Source organism: Carcharodon carcharias, chromosome 8 (genome assembly GCF_017639515.1).
Source record: "Carcharodon carcharias isolate sCarCar2 chromosome 8, sCarCar2.pri, whole genome shotgun sequence".
Lineage (NCBI taxonomy): Eukaryota > Metazoa > Chordata > Chondrichthyes > Lamniformes > Lamnidae > Carcharodon > Carcharodon carcharias.
In genome coordinates, this window is record NC_054474.1 from 121,319,902 (window position 1) to 121,325,901 (window position 6,000).

The window sequence follows — 6,000 nt, forward strand, 5'->3', positions numbered from 1 at the left end:
CAGTCACAGATAGAGAGGGAGCACACTCGTGTGAAAAAGTCAGTCACAGAGAGAGAGGTAGCACACTCGTGTGACAGAGACAGTCATAGAGAGAGTGAGAAAACACTCGTGTGACAGAGACAGTCACAGAGAGAGAGGGAACATACTCATGTCACAGAGACAGTCACAGAGAGAGACGGAGCACACTCATGTGACAGAGCCAGTCACAGAGAGAGAGACGGAGCACATTCATGGTGAGACAGCAAAACACAGAGAGACAGAGGGAACAGACTCATGTGACAGAGACAGTCACAGAGAGAGAGGGAGCACACTCTTGTGATAGAGTCAGTCACAGAGAGAGAGAGCGACCACACTCGTGTGACAGAGACAGTCACAGAGAGAGGAGGCACACTTGTGTGACAGAGACAGTCACAGAGAGAGAGGGAGCACACTCGTGTGACGGAGACAGTCACAGAGAGAGGGGGGGGACACTTGTGTGACAGAGCCAGTCACAGAGAGAGAGGGAGCACACTCGTGTGACAGAGACACTCACAAAGAGAGAGAGAGCACACTCATGTGACAGAGAGAGTCACAGAGAGAGGGAGCACACTTGTATGACAGAGAAAGTCATAGAGAGAGAGAAAGGGAGCACACGCGTGTGACAGAGTCGGTCATAGAGAGAGAACGGGGGCAAACTCGATGATAGAATCAGTCAAAGAGAGCGAGGGAGAATACTCGTGTAATAGAGACAGTCACAGAGAGAGAGGGAGAGTGAGCATGCTAATGAGGCAGAGCCAGTCACAGAGAGAGAGAGGGGGCACACTCGTTTGACAGAACCAGTCACAGAGAGAGGGAGCACACTCGTGTAACAGAGCCAGTCACATTGAGAGAGGGAGCACACTCGTGTGATAGAGCCAGTCACACAGAGAGAGCGAGCACACTCGTGTGACAAAGCCAATCACAAAGATAGAGCACAATCATGTGACGGAGACAGTCACAGAAACAGGGAGCACACTCATATGACAGAGCCAGTCACAGAGAGAGAGGGAGCACACTCATGTGACAGAGACGGTCACTGAGAGAGAGGGAGCACACTCGTGTGACAGAGTCGGTCATAGAGAGAGAACGGGGGCAAACTCGATGATAGAATCAGTTACAGAGAGCGAGGGAGAATACTCGTGTAATAGAGACAGTCACAGAGAGAGAGAGAGCACACTCGTGTAACAGAGCCAGTCACATTGAGAGAGTGAGCACACTCGTGTGATAGAGCCAGTCACACAGAGAGAGCGAGCACACTCGTGTGACAAAGCCAATCACAAAGATAGAGCACAATCATGTGACGGAGACAGTCACAGAAACAGGGAGCACACTCATATGACAGAGCCAGTCACAGAGAGAGAGGAAGCACACTCATGTAACAGAGACGGTCACTGAGAGAGAGGGAGCACACTCGTGTGACAGAGACAGTCACAGATAGAGAGAGAGGGAGCACACTCGTGTGAAAAAGTCAGTCACAGAGAGAGAGGTAGCACACTCGTGTGACAGAGACAGTCATAGAGAGAGTGAGAAAACACTCGTGTGACAGAGACAGTCACAGAGAGAGAGGGAACATACTCATGTCACAGAGACAGTCACAGAGAGAGACGGAGCACACTCATGTGACAGAGCCAGTCACAGAGAGAGAGACGGAGCACATTCATGGTGAGACAGCAAGACACAGAGAGACAGAGGGAACACACTCATGTGACAGAGACAGTCACAGAGAGCGAGGGAGCACACTCTTGTGATAGAGTCAGTCACAGAGAGAGAGAGCGACCACACCCGTGTGACAAAGACAGTCACAGAGAGAGGAGGCACACTTGTGTGACAGAGACAGTCACAGAGAGAGAGGGAGCACACTCGTGTGAAAGAGACCGTCACAGAGAGAGGGGGGGGACACTTGTGTGACAGAGCCAGTCACAGAGAGAGAGGGAGCACACTCGTGTGACAGAGACACTCACAAAGAGAAAGAGAGCACACTCATGTGACAGAGAGAGTCACAGAGAGAGGGAGCACACTTGTATGACAGAGACAGTCATAGAGAGAGAGAAAGGGAGCACACTCGTGTGACAGAATCGGTCATAGAGAGAGAACGGGGGCAAACTCGATGATAGAATCAGTCACAGAGAGCGAGGGAGAATACTCGTGTAATAGAGACAGTCACAGAGAGAGAGGGAGAGTGAGCATGATAATGAGGCAGAGCCAGTCACAGAGAGAGAGAGGGGGCACACTCGTTTGACAGAACCAGTCACAGAGAGAGGGAGCACACTCGTGTAACAGAGCCAGTCACATTGAGAGAGGGAGCACACTCATGTGATAGAGCCAGTCACACAGAGAGAGCGAGCACACTCGTGTGACAAAGCCAATCACAAAGATAGAGCACAATCATGTGACGGAGACAGTCACAGAAACAGGGAGCACACTCATATGACAGAGCCAGTCACAGAGAGAGAGGAAGCACACTCATGTGACAGAGACGGTCACTGAGAGAGAGGGAGCACACTCGTGTGACAGAGACAGTCACAGATAGAGAGAGAGGGAGCACACTCGTGTGAAAAAGTCAGTCACAGAGAGAGAGGTAGCACACTCGTGTGACAGAGACAGTCATAGAGAGAGTGAGAAAACACTCGTGTGACAGAGACAGTCACAGAGAGAGAGGGAACATACTCATGTCACAGAGACAGTCACAGAGAGAAACGGAGCACACTCATGTGACGGAGCCAGTCACAGAGAGAGAGACGGAGCACATTCATGGTGAGACAGCAAGACACAGAGAGACAGAGGGAACACACTCATGTGACAGAGACAGTCACAGAGAGAGAGGGAACACACTCTTGTGATAGAGTCAGTCACAGAGAGAGAGAGCGACCACACTCATGTGACAGAGACAGTCACAGAGATAGGGGGCACACTTGTGTGACAGAGACAGTCACAGAGAGTGAGGGAGCACACTCGTGTGACAGAGCCAGTCACAATGAGAGAGGGAGCACACTCATATGACAGAGCCAGTCACAGAGAGAGAGGGAGCACACTCATGTGACAGAGACGGTCACTGAGAGAGAGGGAGCACACTCGTGTGACAGAGACAGTCACAGATAGAGAGAGAGGGAGCACACTCGTGTGAAAAAGTCAGTCACAGAGAGAGAGGTAGCACACTCGTGTGACAGAGACAGTCATAGAGAGAGTGAGAAAACACTCGTGTGACAGAGACAGTCACAGAGAGAGAGGGAACATACTCATGTCACAGAGACAGTCACAGAGAGAAACGGAGCACACTCATGTGACAGAGCCAGTCACAGAGAGAGAGACGGAGCACATTCATGGTGAGACAGCAAGACACAGAGAGACAGAGGGAACACACTCATGTGACAGAGACAGTCACAGAGAGAGAGGGAACACACTCTTGTGATAGAGTCAGTCACAGAGAGAGAGAGCGACCACACTCGTGTGACAGAGACAGTCACAGAGAGAGGGGGCACACTTGTGTGACAGAGACAGTCACAGAGAGTGAGGGAGCACACTCGTGTGACTGAGCCAGTCACAATGAGAGAGGGAGCACACTCATATGACAGAGCCAGTCACAGAGAGAGAGGGAGCACACTCATGTGACAGAGACGGTCACTGAGAGAGAGGGAGCACACTCGTGTGACAGAGACAGTCACAGATAGAGAGAGAGGGAGCACACTCGTGTGAAAAAGTCAGTCACAGAGAGAGAGGTAGCACACTCGTGTGACAGAGACAGTCATAGAGAGAGTGAGAAAACACTCGTGTGACAGAGACAGTCACAGAGAGAGAGGGAACATACTCATGTCACAGAGACAGTCACAGAGAGAAACGGAGCACACTCATGTGACAGAGCCAGTCACAGAGAGAGAGACGGAGCACATTCATGGTGAGACAGCAAGACACAGAGAGACAGAGGGAACACACTCATGTGACAGAGACAGTCACAGAGAGAGAGGGAACACACTCTTGTGATAGAGTCAGTCACAGAGAGAGAGAGCGACCACACTCGTGTGACAGAGACAGTCACAGAGAGAGGGGGCACACTTGTGTGACAGAGACAGTCACAGAGAGTGAGGGAGCACACTCGTGTGACAGAGCCAGTCACAATGAGAGAGGGAGCACACTCATATGACAGAGCCAGTCACAGAGAGAGAGGGAACACACTCTTGTGATAGAGTCAGTCACAGAGAGAGAGAGCGACCACACTCGTGTGACAGAGCCAGTCACAGAGAGAGAGGGAGCACACTCATGTGACAGAGACGGTCACTGAGAGAGAGGGAGAACACTCGTGTGACAGAGACAGTCACAGATAGAGAGGGAGCACACTCGTGTGAAAAAGTCAGTCACAGAGAGAGAGGTAGCACACTCGTGTGACAGAGACACTCATAGAGAGAGTGAGAAAACACTCGTGTGACAGAGACAGTCACAGAGAGAGAGGGAACATACTCATGTCACAGAGACAGTCACAGAGAGAGACGGAGCACACTCATGTGACAGAGCCAGTCACAGAGAGAGAGACGGAGCACATTCATGGTGAGACAGCAAGACACAGAGAGACAGAGGGAACACACTCATGTGACAGAGACAGTCACAGAGCGAGAGGGAGCACACTCTTGTGATAGAGTCAGTCACAGAGAGAGAGAGCGACCACACTCGTGTGACAGAGACAGTCACAGAGAGAGGAGGCACACTTGTGTGACAGAGACAGTCACAGAGAGAGAGGGAGCACACTCGTGTGACGGAGACAGTCACAGAGAGAGGGGGGGGACACTTGTGTGACAGAGCCAGTCACAGAGAGAGAGGGAGCACACTCGTGTGACAGAGACACTCACAAAGAGAGAGAGAGCACACTCATGTGACAGAGAGAGTCACAGAGCGAGGGAGCACACTTGTATGACAGAGACAGTCATAGAGAGAGAGAAAGGGAGCACACGCGTGTGACAGAGTCGGTCATAGAGAGAGAACGGGGGCAAACTCGATGATAGAATCAGTCAAAGAGAGCGAGGGAGAATACTCGTGTAATAGAGACAGTCACAGAGAGAGAGGGAGAGTGAGCATGCTAATGAGGCAGAGCCAGTCACAGAGAGAGAGAGGGGGCACACTCGTTTGACAGAACCAGTCACAGAGAGAGGGAGCACACTCGTGTAACAGAGCCAGTCACATTGAGAGAGGGAGCACACTCGTGTGATAGAGCCAGTCACACAGAGAGAGCGAGCACACTCGTGTGACAAAGCCAATCACAAAGATAGAGCACAATCATGTGACGGAGACAGTCACAGAAACAGGGAGCACACTCATATGACAGAGCCAGTCACAGAGAGAGAGGGAGCACACTCATGTGACAGAGACGGTCACTGAGAGAGAGGGAGCACACTCGTGTGACAGAGTCGGTCATAGAGAGAGAACGGGGGCAAACTCGATGATAGAATCAGTTACAGAGAGCGAGGGAGAATACTCGTGTAATAGAGACAGTCACAGAGAGAGAGAGAGCACACTCGTGTAACAGAGCCAGTCACATTGAGAGAGGGAGCACACTCGTGTGATAGAGCCAGTCACACAGAGAGAGCGAGCACACTCGTGTGACAAAGCCAATCACAAAGATAGAGCACAATCATGTGACGGAGACAGTCACAGAAACAGGGAGCACACTCATATGACAGAGCCAGTCACAGAGAGAGAGGAAGCACACTCATGTGACAGAGACGGTCACTGAGAGAGAGGGAGCACACTCGTGTGACAGAGACAGTCACAGATAGAGAGAGAGGGAGCACACTCGTGTGAAAAAGTCAGTCACAGAGAGAGAGGTAGCACACTCGTGTGACAGAGACAGTCATAGAGAGAGTGAGAAAACACTCGTGTGACAGAGACAGTCACAGAGAGAGAGGGAACATACTCATGTCACAGAGACAGTCACAGAGAGAAACGGAGCACACTCATGTGACAGAGCCAGTCACAGAGAGAGAGACGGAGCACATT